The sequence below is a fragment of the Eucyclogobius newberryi genome, unplaced genomic scaffold (genome assembly GCF_026437365.1).
Source record: "Eucyclogobius newberryi isolate DKJ021-1_F unplaced genomic scaffold, fEucNew1.0.hap1 SCAF_182, whole genome shotgun sequence".
NCBI classification, from domain to species: domain Eukaryota; kingdom Metazoa; phylum Chordata; class Actinopteri; order Gobiiformes; family Gobiidae; genus Eucyclogobius; species Eucyclogobius newberryi.
Window position 1 is genome coordinate 6,130 of NW_027315815.1, and position 23,603 is coordinate 29,732.

General features: G+C 44.6%; 7 non-coding genes across 7 annotated transcripts; 4 read left to right on the plus strand and 3 right to left on the minus strand.

Moving 5' to 3' along the window:
• Nucleotides 1–563: 563 nt before the first annotated feature.
• Nucleotides 564–646, minus strand: trnal-caa (transfer RNA leucine (anticodon CAA)). The gene has a single exon. It is a non-coding gene; the product is annotated as a tRNA-Leu (tRNA).
• Nucleotides 647–4,060: 3,414 nt separating this feature from the next.
• On the plus strand, nucleotides 4,061–4,170 carry trnal-caa (transfer RNA leucine (anticodon CAA)). Its single transcript has 2 exons — nucleotides 4,061–4,098; nucleotides 4,125–4,170. It is a non-coding gene; the product is annotated as a tRNA-Leu (tRNA).
• A 330-nt stretch (nucleotides 4,171–4,500) lies between these two features.
• trnak-cuu (transfer RNA lysine (anticodon CUU)) lies at nucleotides 4,501–4,573 on the plus strand. The gene has a single exon. It is a non-coding gene; the product is annotated as a tRNA-Lys (tRNA).
• A 9,447-nt stretch (nucleotides 4,574–14,020) lies between these two features.
• Nucleotides 14,021–14,092, minus strand: trnam-cau (transfer RNA methionine (anticodon CAU)). Its single transcript has one exon. It is a non-coding gene; the product is annotated as a tRNA-Met (tRNA).
• A 399-nt stretch (nucleotides 14,093–14,491) lies between these two features.
• Nucleotides 14,492–14,573, minus strand: trnas-uga (transfer RNA serine (anticodon UGA)). Its single transcript has one exon. It is a non-coding gene; the product is annotated as a tRNA-Ser (tRNA).
• Nucleotides 14,574–19,006: 4,433 nt separating this feature from the next.
• Nucleotides 19,007–19,079, plus strand: trnaf-gaa (transfer RNA phenylalanine (anticodon GAA)). The gene has a single exon. It is a non-coding gene; the product is annotated as a tRNA-Phe (tRNA).
• Nucleotides 19,080–22,124: 3,045 nt separating this feature from the next.
• Nucleotides 22,125–22,196, plus strand: trnaq-cug (transfer RNA glutamine (anticodon CUG)). Its single transcript has one exon. It is a non-coding gene; the product is annotated as a tRNA-Gln (tRNA).
• Nucleotides 22,197–23,603: the final 1,407 nt, after the last annotated feature.

The following is a 23,603-nucleotide window of genomic DNA, read 5'->3' on the forward strand; positions in this document are numbered from 1 at the left end:
CAGGAGGAAAACCTGCCGGTGGGCCCTCGTCCTGTTCCACAACATGATCGACGTGTCCGCGTACAATGCTTTCGTCCTGTGGCGGGAGCTGAACCTGATGTGGATGGTCGGCAAACGCCACAGACGCAGGCTGTTCATGGAGCAGCTGGGGAGCGCGCTCGTCGCGCCTCGTATACGCGGGAGGGAGGAGGAAGGGAGGGGGAGGGGGAGGGGGGGGATGACCTGGCGTCATCGGGGACATCTCGGGAGAGGGGAGAAGAGAGGGGAGAGGAGAGGGGAGAGAGGGGGGGAGGAGGAGGAGGAAGAGAACCCGCTGCTGTACCCGCGAAGAGGAAGTGGTGCCGAATATGCCCCAGGAGCAAGGACACTAAAACGACGAACGTGTACCGAGGGTGCCTCGTACACGTGTGTGGCGAGTGCGCCCCCAGCTACTGCCCGCGCTGCGCTCGGACCTAAGTATCTGTCGACCTTACGATCGCTGCCGTTGCCGCCGTTGCCTTGCCGCCGCCAAAAATTTCCTGTGTTGTGTTTTTTTTATTTTTTATATTTGTCCAAGAAGCTTATACCAGGAATGGGATCCGAACCCACGAGGGCCACCGCCCGTCGGATCTTGAGTCCGAAGCCTTAACCGCTCGGCCATCCTGGTGAAAGCCTATAATGGCGTTGCTCGCTTGTAAAAGGGGTGTCGGTCGGTCGGTCGGTCGCCGCCGCCGCCACGCTACTATTTTGAATAAAGAATGCGACAACGCCGAAAAGAGAAAAATAATATATAGATATTTTTTTAAATGCTATTGTGTCAATTTTTATTTTATTTTAAATAATAAGGATGAAAAAAAAAAAAAAAAATTATGTCCTTACGATGAAGAAGTAGAGTGAAAGAGAGAGAAAGAGAAAGAGAGAGAGAGAGAGAGAGAGAGAGAGAAAGAGAGAGAGAGAAAGAGAGAGAGAAAGAGAGAGAGAGTAAAACGGGCGCGTGCGCAATTGCGACACCTGCAGGTCAAGCCGGGGAGGTGGCATGGCTTACTAATGATAATACTTACAGGGGGCGGTGTATCAGCGTATCGTTGTGGCCGAGCGGTTAAGGCGACGGACTCCATATCCATTGGGAGTTTACCCTGCGTTTCAAAAATGCTACTCGAACCTGTTAGTCGATATTCATTGACCAATTTTACCTCGTAGACTTTGCCTGCAATTGCTCTTCCAATCGTCCCTGGGTGGGCTCGAACCACCAACCTCCCGGTTAACAGCAGAGCGCGCTGCCCAATTGCGCCACAGAGTCATACAGCCCACATGGTATAATAATTGCGACTCTACAAGCCGCAATATCTTTTTTTTTTTTTAAAGCGAGCCAGCAACATTCGAAAGTTCAGCCCCTGTCCAATCAACTGTGTTTAATGGAGAGCGAGGGCATCAATCTTTCTACCTTTAAGCTAAATCCCCTGTACCAATGTAGCTATAAAAAAACTGGAAGTTTTTCAATCAATCGACTCTCGCCAATTTATTGCGCACTCAATATACTGCAGTTAATCTGGATATTGAGGAAAAATTGCAAGATAATGTTATTTGACATAATGCCGATGTATTTGCTTACTTTTTCAAGCACACTTGGCAATTGAACCTCGTTCAGCAGTGCCTTTCATCAGATAGTAAAGCGAGCAGACTTTCCATTGTAAAAAACAAATATGTTCTCTCACCATTAGCGACTCATTGCGCCACAGAGCCCATACATCCTTCCATGATGCTCATTTCCACAAACGCAAAACACGGTTTTCATCCAAAATGGGTCCACATCAGTCATTCCTTGCCAACAAACTGAGAATCAAAAAGTGGACTGCTTGCCATTACAACCCTTGAAATCTTGGTCATAAATTTTCTTCTGTTTGAACCGAAAGAAGAAGAATTAAACCCTCTGTAACAATGAGATTGCAACTATTTCACTCAATTCTCATCACCTGTTAAAGTCATCTCTTTATATGTACTCTACATAAATGGAAAGACTTCATCTAGTGTAAGGTTGCCAAAGCATTTACTTTGTACTGATTTTTGGAACGTTATCTTCGAGATAAGGGAGCTCAATGTCAGCATCGCTGAAATGTCCAAGGTGTCAGGGTCAAGGTAAACTCCTACCTAAGCGTAAGCAAATTTGGTCTACAAGTGGAGGAATGGGTTCTAATCCCACTCCTGACAATGGGTTTGTCCTATATTTGACCTCATTGCAAGTGTAGGGGAATGGAGATGGACATTCCACGGCCAGATAACAGAAAATCTCTCTTTGAACATTGGGGGGTTTTCTTTCTCCCTCTCTCCCTCACCGCAGGGAGCCGCTGTGACTTTGGCGATAACAGACCTTCTCCCCCACAGTCTTACAGGAGGACGCCCCGATGAAAACTATGTTTTATGTGATTATGCCATGAATGTTTGTCCGAATCAACTCCGTACACCTCATGTTTCACCTTGTGTTACGTATTTTTCCACTGTTTAAGGTTTTATATTCCCAATGCTTTAACTCGAGTGCCCATCACAGGTGAAAGAAGATGTAAAATGTATCTACCTCAAGGAATAATGTGCACAAACTGCCAAAAGTGTTTAACGTGTCGTCGCAGTAGCGCCCGCCCCTTTCGCTCCCAGCGTGCCCTGCGGCGCTAGGTGACAAAAAGACGCTCCGAGCTTGGAACGCTCTCTTCTCCTCTCTTCTCTTCTTGCTCTCTTCTTCCTTTTTTTTTGTTCAAGCCTTTGTCTATCTCTTTGAAGCCGTCTCCACGGACGAGCCTGTTTACTTTTCCTTTGTCTCAACAAAGCGTCCGCCACGTGGGTCGACAAGACTAGGCCAGCCTCATCGCCCCCCTGAACTCTGAAAACACCTGGAAACACCTGGAACTAAGCTTAAGCGCTAAACCGGACAGAGACTTTCTTTTCTACTTCGCTTCTACTATTTTTGAAGTAATCTACGCCGTTTACGTGGATCAGCGCTACGTTCTCATCTGAGTAAAGGCCGCGTGAGGAGCTAACACGCAGCTAAAGCGTTCTACCGCTAAGGAACTCCCGGACATCGCCACGCGCCACCTCGCGCCACCGCTGCCGCCCCGCGTCACGGACATCGCGGCACGCCACTGCCTTCGCCCGCCACACCGCTCCACGCGCCGCCTCGCGCCACCGCTGCCGCCCCGCGTCACGGATATCGCGGCACGCCACTGCCTTCGCCCGCCACACCGCTCCACGCCGCTGCCTCGCCACGGATCTCGTCCGCGGACAAGGACCAGCCGGACCGAGTTCTACAAAATCGTAAGCCGACTTCAGTGTGCGGTTCTTTTGTGGCGTGATTTGGGTAGAACTCAGCTGTTCCTCCTCCCTTAGCTTCTCACTTTCCCTCTTTTTGATATAGATTAGCATAGACACGTTTGATTATCAAAGGCAAAACCCTGGTTTAACATTATCTGCATGAAATCTGCTGTTAAATCTGATATAACATCACCTGTGATTTACCTGTGCGCATTTCTGCTCCGGTGCCCTTTTTGATTGCCCTTTTGATAAATAAACTACACGAAAGAGTTATTGACTATTGTTTGTTTGATTAGACTATGCGTAAGTCCCTGAATCGTGAAACACCCTTCAGACCTTTTAACGAGCGCGATTAAGGACCGTATCTTAGCTTTTTGGGTTTTACCCTGGTGCCCCGTCTTGTCTCGTTTCTGCTAAGAAATCTTCCTTAATCGTAAACTGAATACCTGTAGTTTGAGACCCTACACAAGGATGTGAATAGCCTGTTGGCTCCTGCTTCACTAAAGGTTCTATATCCATTCAATACACAGCTTTCTTGGATGCACTACTGCTGTTACGGCTCTCGACTGACATCTCAATTGCAATAGACTTTAAAACGAAGCATTAGCTTGATGTGGACTTTTAAAGGACGCAGTAGTTTGATGTGACAACAACCACATCAAACTCCTTTAAAAAGAGACAGCAGTTTGATGTGTTTTTTTACCAAAGTATAGGTACGGTCATTTGTGCTACTGTAATAACGGATCTGATTCTGTATACTCACAGTTCACATAAATAAAGTGTCAGGATGGCCGAGCGGTCTAAGGCGCCAGACTCAAGGTAAACTCCTTCCTCGCCACAGGGGATTCTGGTCTCTGAATGGAGGCGTGGGTTCAAATCCCACTCCTGACAAAAAAAAAAATATTTCCTTTGGAAAGGAAGCCATTTTTACACCCTAATTTACAAGTACATATGTGTGACAATGGATGAAAAATTTTCGTATTGGCTTAAGATTTCAAATGAAGTGTTACTTCCAATGATGAATTGTGATGTGATGGCCAATCTACTACGTAGATGCTGTACTGTCAAAGCATTGAGTACATTCAGAGTGAACTGTATCATATGTCTTATACTGTAATTGTGACCACTCCCTGAGAAATTAAAGTGACAGATTAATTTACCACTTAGTACTGAAAAATTCTGGGTTTTCATTATGACCTTTTTTTGCCTTTTGGACAGCCAGCCTGGCTAGCTCAGTCGGTAGAGCATGAGACTCTTAATCTCAGGGTCGTGGGTTCGAGCCCCACGTTGGGCGGAGTTAATTTTAAGCTTTATGGACTGCTCGCCATTACAACCCGTGAAATCTTGGTCATAAATTTTCTTCTGTTGGAACCGAAAGAAGAAGAATTAAACCCTCTGTAACAATGAGATTTGAACTATTTCACTCAATTCTCATCACCTGTTAAAGTCATCTCTTTATATGGACTGTACATAATTGGAAAGACTTCATCTAGTGTAAGGTTGCCAAAGCATTTACTTTGTACTGATTTTTGGAACGTTATCTTCGAGATAAGAGAGCTCAATGTCAGCATCGCTGAAATGTCCAAGGTGTCAGGGTCAAGGTAAACTCCTACCTAAGCGTAAGCAAATTTGGTCTACAAGTGGAGGAATGGGTTCTAATCCCACTCCTGACAATGGGTTTGTCCTATATTTGACCTCATTGCAAGTGTAGGGGAATGGAGATGGATATTCCACGGCCAGATAACAGAAAAACTCTCTTTGAACATTGGGGGGTTTTCTTTCTCCCTCTCTCCCTCACCGCAGGGAGCCGCTGTGACTTTGGCGATAACAGACCTTCTCCCCCATAGTCTTACAGGAGGACGCCCCGATGAAAACTATGTTTTATGTGATTATGCCATGAATGTTTGTCCGAATCAACTCCGTACACCTCATGTTTCACCTTGTGTTACGTATTTTTCCACTGTTTAAGGTTTTATATTCCCAATGCTTTAACTCGAGTGCCCATCACAGGTGAAAGAAGATGTAAAATGTATCTACCTCAAGGAATAATGTGCACAAACTGCCAAAAGTGTTTAACGTGTCGTCGCAGTAGCGCCCGCCCCTTTCGCTCCCAGCGTGCCCTGCGGAACTAGGTGACAAAAAGACCCTCCGAGCTTGGAACGCTCTCTTCTCCTCTCTTCTCTTCTTGCTCTCTTCTTCCTTTTTTTTTGTTCAAGCCTTTGTCTATCTCTTTGAAGCCGTCTCCACGGACGAGCCTGTTTACTTTTCCTTTGTCTCAACAAAGCGTCCGCCACGTGGGTCGACAAGACTAGGCCAGCCTCATCGCCCCCCTGAACTCTGAAAACACCTGGAAACACCTGGAACTAAGCTTAAGCGCTAAACCTGACAGAGACTTTCTTTTCTACTTCGCTTCTACTATTTTTTAAGTAATCTACGCCGTTTACGTGGATCAGCGCTACGTTCTCATCTGAGTAAAGGCCGCGTGAGGAGCTAACACGCAGCTAAAGCGTTCTACCGCTAAGGAACTCCCGGACATCGCCACGCGCCACCTCGCGCCACCGCTGCCGCCCCGCGTCACGGACATCGCGGCACGCCACTGCCTTCGCCCGCCACACCGCTCCTCGCGCCGCCTCGCGCCACCGCTGCCGCCCCGCATCACGGATATCGCGGCACGCCACTGCCTTCGCCCGCCACACCGCTCCACGCCGCTGCCTCGCCACGGATCTCGTCCGCGGACAAGGACCAGCCGGACCGAGTTCTACAAAATCGTAAGCCGACTTCAGTGTGCGGTTCTTTTGTGGCGTGATTTGGGTAGAACTCAGCTGTTCCTCCTCCCTTAGCTTCTCACTTTCCCTCTTTTTGATATAGATTAGCATAGACACGTTTGATTATCAAAGGCAAAACCCTGGTTTAACATTATCTGCATGAATTCTGCCTTTAAATCTGATATAACATCACCTGTGATTTACCTGTGCGCATTTCTGCTCCGGTGCCCTTTTTGATTGCCCTTTTGATAAATAAACTACACGAAAGAGTTATTGACTATTGTTTGTTTGATTAGACTATGCGTAAGTCCCTGAATCGTGAAACACCCTTCAAACCTTTTAACGAGCGTGATTAAGGACCGTATCTTAGCTTTTTGGGTTTTACCCTGGTGCCCCGTCTTGTCTCGTTTCTGCTAAGAAATCTTCCTTAATCGTAAACTGAATACCTGTAGTTTGAGACCCTACACAAGGATGTGAATAGCCTGTTGGCTCCTGCTTCACTAAAGGTTCTATATCCATTCAATACACAGCTTTCTTGGATGCACTACTGCTGTTACGGCTCTCGACTGACATCTCAATTGCAATAGACTTTAAAAAAAAGCATTAGCTTGATGTGGACTTTTAAAGGACGCAGTAGTTTGATGTAACAACAACCACATCAAACTCCTTTAAAAAGAGACAGCAGTTTGATGTGTTTTTTTACCAAAGTATAGGTACGGTCATTTGTGCTACTGTAATAACGGATCTGATTCTGTATACTCACAGTTCACACAAACTAACCCTTTAAGCGCCAAAGTCGCAGAAATGCGACTTTACCGTACAAGGAAATTTATGAAATAATAGTAGAAAATGAATAACTTCAGTCATTGGTCGGTTCGGTGCAACTTCCTCTTATTAGCCAGGTATGATCCAGGGCAGATCCGGTAAGGAAAAAAGTGGCTGGAGGAAGTACACGTGGCATGCAATTTACAGCAGATTCTGACTCTGAAGGGTATTATCTCCCCGAGAGTGACGATGGATTTCCAAGTGGAGATGAAGGGACTTCGAAACAACGGACAGGTGCAAAGGACAGACGGAGGCAAGGAACCAGTGGAACCAGTGGCTGTAGTAAAACTTGCCCGGTGGATGAGAGCTGGGACATGCTGAGAGAGGTCGAGGTATTTGAGGCATGGATCAAACCTTTTGAAGACCCAGTTGGCTACACAGGAGAGATGGATCTGACGGATGCTAATCCATTTGATATTCTGTCACTCTTTCTGACCGATCAGTTTTGGACTTTCATTACTGATGAGACAAATAGATATGCACATCAGTGTATGGCACCTATGATTCTGAAGCCACATTCAAGATTTCTTGAGTGGTATGATGTATCAGTCACCGAAATGAAAGCTTTCTTCGCTTTGCATCTCTCCATGGGCCTTGTTGAGAAACCTGAAATCGAGGATTACTGGGGAACATTTTGGCTTACACAAACGCCTGGATTTGGAAATGTAATGTCAAGAAACAGATTTGAAATCATTCTTTCGTTCTTTCATTTTGTCAACAATAATGATTATGTGAGAACAGGCGAGCCCGGGCACGATAAACTGTTCAAAGTCCGCCCAATAATAGATTTGATTATTCCCAAATTTGCAGCAGTTTACAGTCCAATCAAGGAGCTTTCTTTAGATGAAATGACAATAGCTTTCAAGGGGAGATCTTCACTAAAATGTTACTCTCCGAATAAACCTGACAAATATGGCTATAGAGTGTATGCCCTGAGTGAAAGCTGTTCAGGGTATGTTTTGCGCTGGTCAATGCACACTGGACAGTACAAAAATAATGCAAGCAACATCAGTGCAACACACGCAGTTGTCCGTGAGTTGGTTTCTCCCTTTACGGGCAAAGGACACGAGATTTACATGGACAGTTACTATACCTCGCCTGTAATTGCAAATGAATTAGCAGATTTGGAAACTGGACTGTGTGGGACGGTAAGGATTACCAGGTTGGGGATGCCAAAATGCCTTGGTAAAAGTGTCTTACAGCTGAAAAAAGGAGATGACCCAGTTTTTTGCAGAAAGGGAAAACTCCTGGCTTGTGCTTGGCACGATACTAAACGTCTCACCATGTTGTCCACAGTCCATGGAAATGATTGTGTTCAGAGGAGGATCCGATCCAAGACAGATGACACTGGCTTCCGTGACATCAAAAGACCTGTATGTGTCGACCAGTACAACGCCTACATGGGTGGAGTGGACACTGCTGACCAGAGGATGAAGACATACCTCTTTCCACACAGGTCCCGGAAATGGTATCATCGCATATTCAATGCCATTATAAGCATAAGTATTGTCAACTCACACATCATATACACCAAATCCACTCCAGGCCCACACAAACCTTTAAAGGTTTACATTCAGAACATTATTGATGCATTACTGGCTGATCACTCCAAAAAACAAGAGAGGCGCTCAAGACCGGAGGGTGAAATGCCACAGAGACTCACAGAGCGTCATTGGCTTTGTCAAGCAGAGGGACGTCCAGACTGCGCCGTGTGCTCTGACCGCTCTCGTACCAAAGGCAGGCGGCAAACAAAGTACAGGTGCCGTCAGTGTGGCGTTTGTGCGGTTCCATGCAACGAGAGATACCATACGCTAAAAAACTTTAAATGCTGTCATTTGGATATGTAAAAGTGCAGGGTACCTTGACCCTGGATGGACATCTTTTCTGTGATGGCTCTCTCCTTTCTTCACTGCTTTCTCCACAACCTGCCTGGCACCAATGATGGATGTATAAGTTGGAAAAATAAAAAAAATGAAAAAAATACATAATAAATACCGTGTTTGTCATCATTTGGTCAGAACTTGTAATCAGGGCCCGAGTTTGAAGATGTGAGCAAAAGGGGTGAAAATGGGTTAAAATGTGAAAAAACACCAAAATGAGCAAAATGAAATAATCCCCCATCATCAGTGCACTGTTTGCCCCCAGAAAAGCACTCCCCTGGGGCCTGGAGGTGATCTGACCACCAGAATATAGTACCATATACCCCTGCTGGACTTAGAAAAAAAACCGAGCTTCCAGCCAATAGTACACTATACCCGAGGGACTCTGTCGTTTTTCGGCAATAGTACACTATACCCGAGGGACTCTGTCGTTTTTCGGCAATAGTACACTATACCCGAGGGACTCTGTCATTTTTCGGCAATAGTACACTATACCCGAGCGACTCTGTCGTTTTTCCGGGCCGTAGTATGAAGTTGTGAGCAAAAGGGGTGAAAATGGGTTAAAATGTGAAAAAACACCAAAATGAGCAAAATGAAATAATCCCCCATCATCAGTGCACTGTTTGCCCCCAGAAAAGCACTCCCCTGGGGCCTGGAGGTGATCTGACCATCATAGTATAGCACCATATGCCCCTGAGGGACTTAGAGTAAAAACCGAAATAGTACACTATACCTGAAAAGACTCTGTCATTTTTCGGCAATAGTACACTATACCCGAGCGACTCTGTCGTTTTTCCGGGCCGTAGTATGAAGTTGTGAGCAAAAGGGGTGAAAATGGGTTAAAATGTGAAAAAACACCAAAATGAGCAAAATGAAATAATCCCCCATCATCAGTGCACTGTTTGCCCCCAGAAAAGCACTCCCCTGGGGCCTGGAGGTGATCTGACCATCATAGTATAGCACCATATGCCCCTGAGGGACTTAGAGTAAAAACCGAAATAGTACACTATACCTGAAAAGACTCTGTCATTTTTCGGCAATAGTACACTATACCCGAGCGACTCTGTCGTTTTTCCGGGCCGTAGTATGAAGTTGTGAGCAAAAGGGGTGAAAATGGGTTAAAATGTGAAAAAACACCAAAATGAGCCAAATGAAATAATCCCCCATCATCAGTGCACTGTTTGCCCCCAGAAAAGCACTCCCCTGGGGCCTGGAGGTGATCTGACCATCATAGTATAGCACCATATGCCCCTGAGGGACTTAGAGTAAAAACCGAAATAGTACACTATACCTGAAAAGACTCTGTCATTTTTCGGCAATAGTACACTATACCCGAGCGACTCTGTCGTTTTTCCGGGCCGTAGTATGAAGTTGTGAGCAAAAGGGGTGAAAATGGGTTAAAATGTGAAAAAACACCAAAATGAGCAAAATGAAATAATCCCCCATCATCAGTGCACTGTTTGACCCCAGAAAAGCACTCCCCTGGGGCCTGGAGGTGATCTGACCATCATAGTATAGCACCATATGCCCCTGAGGGACTTAGAGTAAAAACCGAAATAGTACACTATACCTGAAAAGACTCTGTCATTTTTCGGCAATAGTACACTATACCCAAGCGACTCTGTCGTTTTTCCGGGCCGTAGTATGAAGTTGTGAGCAAAAGGGGTGAAAATGGGTTAAAATGTGAAAAAACACCAAAATGAGCCAAATGAAATAATCCCCCATCATCAGTGCACTGTTTGCCCCCAGAAAAGCACTCCCCTGGGGCCTGGAGGTGATCTGACCATCATAGTATAGCACCATATGCCCCTGAGGGACTTAGAGTAAAAACCGAAATAGTACACTATACCTGAAAAGACTCTGTCATTTTTCGGCAATAGTACACTATACCCGAGCGACTGTCGTTTTTCCGGGCCGTAGTATGAAGTTGTGAGCAAAAGGGGTGAAAATGGGTTAAAATGTGAAAAAACACCAAAATGAGCAAAATGAAATAATCCCCCATCATCAGTGCACTGTTTGCCCCCAGAAAAGCACTCCCCTGGGGCCTGGAGGTGATCTGACCATCATAGTATAGCACCATATGCCCCTGAGGGACTTAGAGTAAAAACCGAAATAGTACACTATACCTGAAAAGACTCTGTCATTTTTCGGCAATAGTACACTATACCCGAGCGACTGTCGTTTTTCCGGGCCGTAGTATGAAGTTGTGAGCAAAAGGGGTGAAAATGGGTTAAAATGTGAAAAAACACCAAAATGAGCAAAATGAAATAATCCCCCATCATCAGTGCACTGTTTGCCCCCAGAAAAGCACTCCCCTGGGGCCTGGAGGTGATCTGACCATCAGAGTATAGCACCATATGCCCCTGAGGGACTTAGAGTAAAAACCGAAATAGTACACTATACCTGAAAAGACTCTGTCATTTTTCGGCAATAGTACACTATATCCGAGCGACTCTGTCGTTTTTCCGGGCCGTAGTATGAAGTTGTGAGCAAAAGGGGTGAAAATGGGTTAAAATGTGAAAAAACACCAAAATGAGCCAAATGAAATAATCCCCCATCATCAGTGCACTGTTTGCCCCCAGAAAAGCACTCCCCTGGGGCCTGGAGGTGATCTGACCATCATAGTATAGCACCATATGCCCCTGAGGGACTTAGAGTAAAAACCGAAATAGTACACTATACCTGAAAAGACTCTGTCATTTTTCGGCAATAGTACACTATACCCGAGCGACTCTGTCGTTTTTCCGGGCCGTAGTATGAAGTTGTGAGCAAAAGGGGTGAAAATGGGTTAAAATGTGAAAAAACACCAAAATGAGCCAAATGAAATAATCCCCCATTATCAGTGCACTGTTTGCCCCCAGAAAAGCACTCCCCTGGGGCCTGGAGGTGATCTGACCATCATAGTATAGCACCATATGCCCCTGAGGGACTTAGAGTAAAAACCGAAATAGTACACTATACCTAAAGACTCTGTCGTTTTTCGGCAATAGTACACTATATACCATTGGACTTAGTCGTTTTTTGGGCTCGTGGAAATAAGCGTTCAGCTCAAGAGTCCCGGGCTAAATCACGCTGCTCCCGAGAAATTCCTACGCTGCTCTCACGCGGGATGTGCAAAATGGTAATGCTGGGAGGGACGGGCGGGCGGTTTTTGAGAATGACGTTTTTCGCAATCGAAACAGGTACATTTCCTGGTTGTGCGGCTACCGGGGGAGGAGCTCGTTTGACGGCCACACGAGAACCGCGATCGATGGGCCCCGTTCTGGTTTTATCCAGCTTCCAAGGCTCCTTCACAGCCGTAATCTCAAGTCATGGTTCGGAGGTGCGGAGGTGAGCGTCGGATCACGGAGCCTCTGAATGGAGCCCCGCGCTCCGCGCTCCTCCGCGCTCTAAGCGCCGCTCAGACCGGGCATGAGAGGGTCTATTTTCGGCTTGATTTTACCAGACTCGCGGGCACTTCCAGAAGCTTGCTGTTTGCTCTGATTGCTCGGGGCAGAGCACAGTGTCACGCTGACCACGGGCTGTACGTGGAGGTGAGAGCTGGTTGTAAGGCGGATCATGGAGCCTCTGAATGAGCCCCGCACTCCTCCCGCTCTTAGCGCCGCCCAGACCCGGCATGAGAGGGTCTATTTTCGGCTTGATTTTACCAGACTCCGGGGCACTTCCAGGCTGACAACGGGCTGTACGCGGAGGTGAGTGCTGGTTGGAGATGCTGGGAATTGAACCCAGGACCTCATACATGCCAAGCATGAGCTCTAAAATGATAGAATGGACAAAAACAATCAATAAGATAAGATAAGATCAGATCAGATCAGATCAGATCAGATAAGATAAGATATTCCTTTATTGTCCCACATGGGCACGATGGGTTCATACACAGGCCCCAGATGTACAAGGTTGTGGTCCGAGCTGCCCAGGGGAGGGAGGGGGAAAGAGGAATAAGCCTCCTTGGTGTTGGCAAAAAACAAGTCCAATGTTCTATTGTTTCTGGTGGGGCAGGTAACATACTGGGTGTATGTTGGTAGAACAGAAGAGGGAGAAGCGTGGTTAAAGTCACCAGAGACGAGGGAGAGAGCCTGTGGGTGCTGTGTTTGCAGCCTACAAGTGCAGGAGAGCAGTGCTTCACAAGCATATTCAGCATTGGCAGACGGGGCCACATAGACTGCGATCAAAATCACATGTGAGAACTCCCGGGGCAGATAATATATCTTTTCTTCCCGCATTCTCTCGTTCTGTCCGCCCGCAGCAGATGAAAATTGTCCAAACCTACAATAGAGTCTGGCATTTCTGCTGTTAACCAGGTCTCTGTGAAAATCAAGACACTGCTGTCCCTATAAATCCTCTGGGACCGCATGAGGCTCGCTATTTCCGTCATTTTATTTTGAAGGGACCTCACGTTACCCATGACTACGGCGGGAACCGACTTCCTGTTTGTCCCTCTCTTCTCTCGGAGTTTACGTCCAGCCCGTCTGCTTCGTTGCGTTTTCCTTATGATGTCCGCCGGGATAACGTGAAGATCTCCGGGTAAGACGACTGTTCTCCGCAGTTTCATTAGTTCCTCCTTTGTGTAAGCGCGGTACGGCGCCGACTCAGAGCCAAGACACATCGCCACGACACGACGAAAACACTCAATCCAGCCGAATAAAGTCAAAAACAGTTGAATTAAAAATGATTCCAGCGCGTGTCCCTATCCTACAGTAAAATAGAAAAAATATACTAACTATATTTACAAAATATAGGAGATAAAGCACAATAAGTGTGAGAAAAAAGAGAGAGCGTTTACACCGGGCTGCTAGCTGTACCAGCGCCTTATGACGTATAAAGAAGGCCTCATTGATGCTTGAGAGTTAAGGAACAGTTCTGTATGTAATAGATATAAGCCCATTCCACGTGCAACAAGTCTAGGGATTAGTATTTTCCTTGTGGCTCAGCCTATTAGACCATGGACCTGAAATCCACAATCCCGGATTTTGGAGGCTAGTATCCTGTGCATATTGCTTATGGGGTTATGTACCCATAATAGACTCAAATTGCTTCAAAATGTCTATTCATGGGTCTTTTTTGACCTACATCTTCTTTCACTACTCAGCTATCCTTTTCCCCAAAAAAGAAATAACAATATAGGATGGAAAAAAGAAATGTGCTGCTAGATTCAAAGCAAATGTGGAACTGGGAGCTTGCGCTGAAGATCGGCTTCCATCATCCAACACATTACTGACTAGCTTGGTTCATTTGGATTGACAATCGCAATAATGCAAGTAAAAAAAAATCTAGCAGAGGATGGTTTCGATCCATCGACCTCTGGGTTATGGGCCCAGCACGCTACCGCTGCGCCACTCTGCTGAATGGCTATGATCATGGGACTCAAACCCACAATCCCGGTTCAAGAGGCCAGTGCGTAATGCCCATGGGGCTGTATACGTCTAATAGACTCAAATTGCTTCAAAATATGAAATCTAATTTTAAAGGAATGTGGAACTGGGATCTTGCTACGAAAGACTGTGCTCTAACACTGAGCTACATAACCATCTCTTGTCTGTCATGATTATTTTCCAAACAAGACCTGGAGTCAACACTTTTCACTTTGTGCCATCAACAGAATATTGAATGGAGATGCAGGGGATTGAAACAAGGATTTCATACATGCCCTCGTTCTGAAAGAATGGCTCTGAAATTAAACATCACCAAACATGCTGGTTTATAGAATAGAACGCAATCTCAAAATCTGTGCTGCTAAACACACGTTGCTGACAGGAATCGAACCTGCGCGGGGAAACCCCAATGGATTTCAAGTCCATCGCCTTAACCTCTCGGCCACAACAACAAGACACCTTTAAACTGTGTTTAAGAAAGTGGAAATTACCCACATTATTTTCTGAAACTAGCGCAATTACATTACCAGATTTAACTCTCCATGAATTCATGGAGACAGCATGTTTTACTAAGCATTCTAAGCTCAGGTTTGGCGAGACATACCTATACTGGAAGTTGGGAATGTCGCCCAGGCTGCCTGAATGGGCCACTTTGTCTCACCTTCCTGCAGGTAGTGTGGATGGATGAAATAATATTGTTTGAATTTTATAAGTGCTGCAAGGTTCAAAGGTAATGCGGGACTGGGAGCTTGCACTGAATCACCACATGTGCTGATTTGAAATATTTCAGTGAAGGTCTCTAAAATTCACTGCAGTGTAATCTGGCAATTGTCTAAGAGAAATGCTCCAAAAAGAAACACCAACCAACCTGCTAGTCTATAGATGCATAGAAAAGCTAAAGGTTGATTACAAATTTTCACATGCTGCGCCCAAATCGATACCATGTTTCTATGCCTCTCTTCACCTCCGTCCAGCTTGAATGTACTCGTAACCACAGCGAGTCTTGTACATAATGCAGCTACAAGTGTTCCAGCAGGACAGACTAGATATTCCCATACCGGGAGTTGAACCCGGGCCACCTGGATTCTTTAGCTAAACAGCCCTAAACAGAATCCCATTCATTTCCTATGGTAGTGTTAAACCACTACGGATGTAATATACTTTTGGCCAGCGGCGGCGCTGTGGCGAGAGCGCGCCATGTTTGAATGCAGAGTGACGTCATTCATTCAGTGCGACCTGGACAAGTTTAGCACTAGATCTGCTCCTGTTTTCACCTTCTTATGGACATTTTACTGCCCCAGAACACTCGTATTTTGTGGCATTTATAACGGGCATTTGAAGACGTTTTCAGGTAAAGTTCGTCTTGTGTTTTGCACTTTTGAAACTGTGTTTTTAGTCACATAAAGTCACTGCTACTTCCATGTCTCTGTTGAACAACTAAACGCGACTTTTCTGTCAGTTTTGTGTGATATTCAGCCCTGTGAAGTTAAACTTTATTACATTTAAAGGTTTGCAGTTGTGCAGTTTTATATAAGGTGCAATATTACGTGATCTGTGTGTTGTGTTGTCTCTTATTGTGCATAAAAGTAGTTGTAGCTTCAACAATTCATCACAAGTAAGAGAGACTTTGTCCCACAATGGGGAAATGCCTTCACTTCATGTTAATGTGGAGGACATTCCACAACTGTTACCTAGCAACAGACTATAAACAAGAGCCAAAATCCATATGAATGACTCAACAATTCCTCCTGTCCTCCTCTGCCCCATCCTCCTCTGTCCTGTCCTCTGCCCCGTCCTCCTCTGCCCCGTACTCCTCTGTCCTGTCCTCCTCTGCCCTGTCCTCCTCTGTCCTGTCCTCCTCTGTCCTGTCCTCCTCTGCCCTGTCCTCCTCTGCCCTGTCCTCCTCTGTCCTGTCCTCCTCTCTCCTGTCCTCCTCTGCCCTGTCCTCTTTTCCACCCACTCGTGTCCCCACCAGCTCTCCTCGTGAGCCCTTGGGTGAGTATAACTACATAAATCGTGTGTTCTTGGTTTGTGTGGAGTCACACAGAGTCACACCGTGTAGAGGAGCAGTCACTTCTGTTTCATTTCATGTCTTTTCCTTTAGTAGTGGCTGAAGAGGACGCGCTGGAGAGGACAATGCTCAGCATCTCCGTCCAAACAACACGTGGATGTGTGTAATGTGTCTGTAACGCTTAAGCTCCATTTTGGATTTATCATGTGTTAAAAAGGTTTGTCTTTTATTCCAGCCGTGTCCAGTCGCTGCTGAGCTCCATCATCCTCAGGTTTACAGAAGTTCACACACAGATGTCCTGCCATGAAAGACACTTTGGGACACGTTCTGTCCTGTGCATGAGTTCAGTTGTTCCTGACCCTGTTCAGGTCCTGCTCTGAATTCATGCATCTGTGATGAGAGTAAGTCATATTATCTGGTGTTCAATATGAATGAGTGAGAGCTTCTTCTGCTCATTCACACTAACATTGCTAAATAAAACAGCAATATAAACTTACTTATGATATAAACAACAGGTCAAATGTAAGTGTGTGTTGTTACTAACAGCTAAATATGACTCATTATTCTTCTTCTTCTCTTACAGCAACTGTTCTGGAGGAACCACAGGATGTAAGAGCTTTTACTTGTTGCTTATTCACTGTAAGATCAAAGTTGATCAAACGTATCATATATTTCTTTCCTCTCTTCAGCTGCTGCAGATGTGCTGCCCCTTAAGCCTCCAGTGCCACTTCCACAGGAGCTGAGGTTTGTTCTGCCCGAGTCTGGAAGTACTTCAGCTCCAGGTCTGACATTTTAATAGAATAATCTAAACAAACATAAACCTATATTGTGGTGTTTTGGTTGTTTCAGATGCAGCTCGTCCCACACATTCTGCATCTGATGCTCCTGGAGAAGAGACAACCCAAAGTGAGTGAGCTCCATGTGTGTCTGTGTCTGTCTCAGTCAAACCATCACAGAGTGAACAGATGAATGCTTCATGCTCCATGTGTGTCTGTGTCTGTCTCAGTCAAACCATCACAGAGTGAACAGATGAATGCTTCATGCTCCATGTGTGTCTGTGTCTGTCTCAGTCAAACCATCACAGAGTGAACAGATGAATGCTTCATGCTCCATGTGTGTCTGTGTCTGTCTCAGTCAAACCATCACAGAGTGAACAGATGAATACTTCATGCTGACTGTAGTTTCACAGCCAGTGCAGTGGTTCTAAATGTGTGTCATGTGTTGTATTTCATGTGCACACGTGTTGCTTATCACTAAAACATTCATCTGTTTTGTTCTGTAGTTCCTCCTCCAGTGAAGCTTCAGCCGCAGTCGTCACAACAGGCCGCCTCCCCCTCCACTGCCCCTGAGCCAATCAGCCAACAGCGCGCTACACCCGACCACAAAACTACATATTTGTCATTACATCATCATCACATCAAATTATTAAATGCATCATCTTCACTCAACATCAGCCCGAAAAAGCTGGAGCAAACACAGACACTCTGGCAACACCACAACTCTGCCTGTCGTCACCACGACAACTGTCGTCACCACGACCATCACCTCGTCTCCTACAGCTCTGACCATCACCGTCTCTTTCTCAGGACGCCCTGAGCAGCAGCCCTGAAGAAACACCACCTTTAAGGACATTGTGGACACAGAGTTCTTCCAGAGGGAGCTGGAGGCCACAAGACAGAGAGAGGAGGAAAGGAAGCAACAGAAGAGGAAGAGAGAGGAGTCACCTGCCCCAGGGAGAACGTGCAGGTTCTGCCCCAGGGAGAACGTGAAGGTTCTGCCCCAGGGAGAACGTGCAGGTTCTGCCCCAGGGAGAACGTGCAGGTTCTGCAAACTGGTGCTGAAGCAGGCCCCGCACAGTCCTCACATCCACACATACTTCCCTGGACTCTATATATCTGTATATTTAATGTAAATACTACTGTCAAGTAATGAATGCTGTCTGAAGTGTAAATAAATTAAACTTAATATTTCTGGTATTTTCCCTGTCAATAAATATTCTTAAAAGTACATGTTTTTTTGTGTTTTCTTTCCAATATAACAATACAACAATATTATTTAAATGATTGAGATATCATATCATTAACAATATGAGTCAATGTTTTATTTCTCTGCAGAACATAAACTGAACACAATAGTACAGTTCAGTGCTGCAGTGTTAGAGATGTGATAGTGTGACCTCTGACCCCTGCGGACTAAACACCTGGAGTTTTCTGACCCACTCCAAGTTTATTTATGCAGAAGGTGTGACGTGGGTAAATCTCTTAAGGTGAAGCAGAAATCACTATTTGTGATCAATTTGTGATTTTATTAAAATTGCAAATCAGTACCAGCAGCTGCATGTGAGTCCTTCTCATGATCTGACCTTTTAACAAGTGCAAACTGACACACCAACTCATAAACTTTATACATTTAATGTTTGAACTCATAAACTTTGTACATTTAAAGTTTTGATCCTTTGAAACGTTCCTCTTCTTCTGGGCACAGCAGGAATTGAACTCTGGTTTCTTGAGATGAATTTGTGAACGAACACGAATCTCTGCATTCTGATTGGTTGGCCTTCATCACAGTGGCACATGGCACACAGGCTCATTCTGATTGGCTGGCGCTCTATGCCCACTATCCACGGCTGGCCCCTGGATGAGAGTCAGGAATCCTAACCGCTAGACCATATGGGAAGGCTTTGAGAAGGTAAGAGTTGATTTCATGGTAAAGAAGATAAACCAATGGGTACGAGAAGTGAACCTGGTTTTGTCTGACCAAGAGTGTAGAGTGTTTAATCGAAAGAAAAGAAAAAAGGACACACAGAAATAGTTCATTTTCTCGCTACGTTATGCCACACGTTTCCCTCCCTTGCCTAATTTATTCGATAAAGTAGCCGAAATAGCTCAGTTGGGAGAGCGTTAGACTGAATATCTAAAGGTCCCTGGTTCAATCCCGGGTTTCGGCAGGTGTACCTGAATGTTAGTCTTTGCTCAAAAATACAATGAATAGGAATGCTGGGTCTATTGGATATTTTGCGAGATCAGGACATAAATGGCCTGGAAAGGATCTATAAAACATAAACAGCATGCTTTCATTGGAACATTGTTAGCATGAACATGTTTGGTAACATGTTTGGTTTCGCTGAATGTTGTACCCAAGACCTTCTGCGTGTAGGGCAGATGTGATGACCACCACACAATGAAACCATGAAGCAGAAGTTTGCCTACTTCAATGCTGCTCTCTTTGATATAGCCCAATGATCAAATGTCATACTTATTTTCAAAACAGGACATCCGGTAGAAAGGTGTGGTTCAACGGTATAGCCGTTAGCGCTCTGAATCCAGAGTTTTTCTTCATTTCTTATTGCAATTAGATGCACAAGTCTTTTATGGACATGCCTAGATTCTCGTCTCTGTGGCGCAATCGGCTAGCGCGTTCGGCTGTTAACCGAAAGGTTGGTGGTTCGAGCCCATCCAGGGACGACTGCTCACCTTGCCAGAGCAAGCAAGAAATACATCCCAGAAGTAACCACTGTATGTAATTATGTAAGGAAACCAGGAAATCGTTATGGCGCTGCGGCTTCCTTGGTCAAAGGGCCTGTTTATTAAACAGGAAATGCCTACTCTTTTGTCTATGAAAAATATTTACAAGGAGAGTAAAGCCCACAAGAAGAGCCCTCAAACCCATACCTTTCTCCCTCAAGTTTACTGCTGCTACACTTTGCATTAAGAGAGGGAAAAGTATTGCTGCACATCAAGATTGTTTGCACTGTTTGCACTCCTTGTTTCTCATTTTTTTGGCAAGGGATGATTGATGTAAGACTTGTAGCTTTGGATGACCGTTATCCTTCCAAGGAGGAGTCTGCGGTTCCATGGTGTAATGGTTAGCACTCTTGACTTTGAATCCAGCGATCCGAGTTCAAATCTCAGTGGAACCTTGAGTGCCCAGAGAGCAGCGCTACTCTTTTGAAAAAGTGCAGAAACAAGAAGAATCTTTGGGTAAAATCTGTGATTACCCCCTGAAAGGAGCCAACCAAAGCATACAAACTAAACAAAGCTGTTAAAATCTGGAGCTGGTTTTCTTATGACCAAGCTTATGATTCAACGCCTGGATTACAAAAGGCGTAAACGTTTCACCGCATTGCAAAAGAAACTCAAATGAAAAGCATTGATGTGTTGAAGGAATCCTTTGACTTGGAGAGACAGGACTTTTATAGGACTTATTATAAGCAAGAAATGAAACAAAGAAACGACCACTATAATCCTCTGACAGTAATCTTTGTTGAAACCAATCAATCAGAACTTGCAAGGGGAATCATTTCTAAATGATCTCAATGCATTGGTAATCTGGACAACGTTCTGCTAAGTATATTCTAAACCAATGGGAACGAGAAGTTAACCTGGTTTTGTCTGACCAAGAGTGTGGAAATGTAGGAACAGCCCTGAGGAAGACCACAAAATCACATGCCTGAAGGGGAAAAATATTTTTTTTTCCACCACACCATGTCAAAGTGCCCATTATTCACAAGGAAATGCTAACTGCTGGAGAACCCAGCAGGCAAACCACTATCAGGTGTGTTGGGGCTGTGCTGTTGCTAAAAAATAATGGACTGAAATTCACAGGGCACTGCAGACTGTTTTTGACTTTTCCATCCCACTCAAATTTAAAACTATGTACTTGGGCCTCAACACTCCTGCCATGGACACAATAAATGGATACCCTTGGAACATACTTTTGGCTGTAGAGAAAAAGGCCATCACAAAGAAATGCTCGACACCAACCACGCCAACGATCAAAGACTTGACTGACATAGTAACAGACATTAGACATTGGATGAATGGAAAACAGTGACATTCAGGCTTAACTTGGATAAGCACTAATTTGATTGACTTGGACCAAGTAGGACCCTTATTTTCATTTAAATGTGATTTTGTTTTTATTTTATGTTATGTTATGTTTTATGTAACTATTAAGTTCTTTAATTACGATTTTTGCTCCCTGGTCGTGTCCTGTATTGTTTTATGTTTAATCAAAAGAAAAGAAAAAAGGACACACAGAACTAGTTCATTTTCTCGCTACGTTATTCCTGGTTCAATCCTGGGTTCGGCATGTGTACCTGAATGTTAGTCTTTGCTCAAAAATACAATGAATAGGAATGCTGGGTCTATTGGATATTTTGCGAGATCAGGACATAAATGGCCTGGAAAGGATCTATAAAACATAAACAGCAAGCTTTCGTTGGAACATTGTTAGCATGAACATGTTTGGGAACATGTTTGGTTTTGCTGAATGTTGTACCCAAGACCTTCTGCGTGTAGGGCAGATGTGATGACCACCACACAATGAAACCATGAAGCAGAAGTTTGCCTACTTCAATGCTGCTCTCTTTGATATAGCCCAATGATCAAATGTCATACTTATTTTCAAAACAGGACATCCTGTAGAAAGGTGTGGTTCAACGGTATAGCCGTTAGCGCTCTGAATCCAGAGTTTTTCTTCATTTCTTATTGCAATTAGAGCCACAAGTCTTTTATGGATAAACCTGGATTCTCGTCTCTGTGGCGCAATCGGCTAGCTCGTTTGGCTGTTAACCGAAAGGATGGTGGTTCGAGCCCACCCAGGGACGACTGCTCACCTTGCCAGAGCAAGCAAGAAATACAATCCCAGAAGTAACCACTGTATGTAGTTATGTAAGGAAACCAGGAAATCGTTATGGCGCTGCGGCTTCCTTGGTGAAAGGGCCTGTTTAGTAAACAGGAAATGCCTACTCTTTTGTCTATGAAAAATATTTACAAGGACAGAAAAGCCCACAAGAAGAGCCCTCAAACCCATACCTTTCTCCCTCAAGTTTACTGCTGCTACACTTTGCATTAAGAGAGGGAAAAGTATTGCTGCACATCAAGATTATTTGCACTGTTTTCACTCCTTGTTTCTCTTTTTTTGGCAAGGGATGATTGACGTAAAGACTTGTAGATTTGCATGACCGTTATCATTCCAAGGAGGAGTCTGCGGTTCCATGGTGTAATGGTTAGCACTGTGGACCCTGAATCCAGCGATCCGAGTTCAAATCTCGGTGGAACCTTGAGTGCCCCGAGAGCAGCGCTACTCTTTTGAAAAAGTGCAGAAACAAGAAGAATCTTTGGGTAAAATCTGTGCTTACCCCCTGAAAGGAGCCAACCAAAGCATACAAACTAAACAAAGCTGTTAAAATCTGGAGCTGGTTTTCTTATGACCAAGCTTATGATTCAACGCCTGGATTACAAAAGGCTTAAACGTTTCACTGCATTGCAAAAGAAAATCAAATGAAAAGCATTGATGTGTTGAAGGAATCCTTTGACTTGGAGAGACAGGACTTTTATAGGACTTATTATAAGCAAGAAATGAAACAAAGAAATGACCACTATAATCCTCTGACAGTAATCTTTGTTGAAACCAATCAATCAGAACTTGCGAGGGGAATCATTTCTAAATGATCTCAATGCATTGGTAATCTGGACAACGTTCTGCTAAGTATATTCTAAACCAATGGGAACGAGAAGTTAACCTGGTTTTGTCTGACCAAGAGTGTGGAAATGTAGGAACAGCCCTGAGGAAGACCACAAAATCACATGCCTGAAGGGGAAAAATATGTTTTTTTCACCACACCATGTCAAAGTGCCCATTATTCACAAGGAAATGCTAACTGCTGGAGAACCCAGCAGGCAAACCACTATCAGGTGTTTTGGGGCTGTGCTGTTGCTCAAAAATAATGGACTGAAATTCACAGGGCACTGCAGACTGTTTTTGACTTTGCCATCCCACTCAAATTTAAAACTATGTACTTGGGCCTCAACACTCCTGCCATGGACACAATAAATGGATACCCTTGGAACATACTTTTGGCTGTAGAGAAAAAGGCCATCACAAAGAAATGCTCGACACCAACCACGCCAACGATCAAAGACTTGACTGACATAGTAACAGACATTAGACATTGGATGAATGGAAAACAGTGACATCCAGGCTTAATTTGGATAAGCACTAATTTGATTGACTTGGACCAAGTAGGACCCTTATTTTCATTTAAATGTGATTTTGTTTTTATTTTATTTTATGTTATGTTATGTTTTATGTAACTATTAAGTTCTTTTAATTACGATTTTTGCTCCCTGGTCGTGTCCTGTATTGTTTTATGTTTAATCAAAAGAAAAGAAAAAAGGACACACAGAACTAGTTCATTTTCTCGCTACGTTATTCCTGGTTCAATCCCGGGTTTCGGCATGTGTACCTGAATGTTAGTCTTTGCTCAAAAATACAATGAGTAGGAATGCTGGGTCTATTGGATATTTTGCGAGATCAGGACATAAATGGCCTGGAAAGGATCTATAAAACATAAACAGCATGCTTTCGTTGGAACATTGTTAGCATGAACATGTTTGGTAACATGTTTGGTTTTGCTGAATGTTGTACCCAAGACCTTCTGCGTGTAGGGCAGATGTGATGACCACCA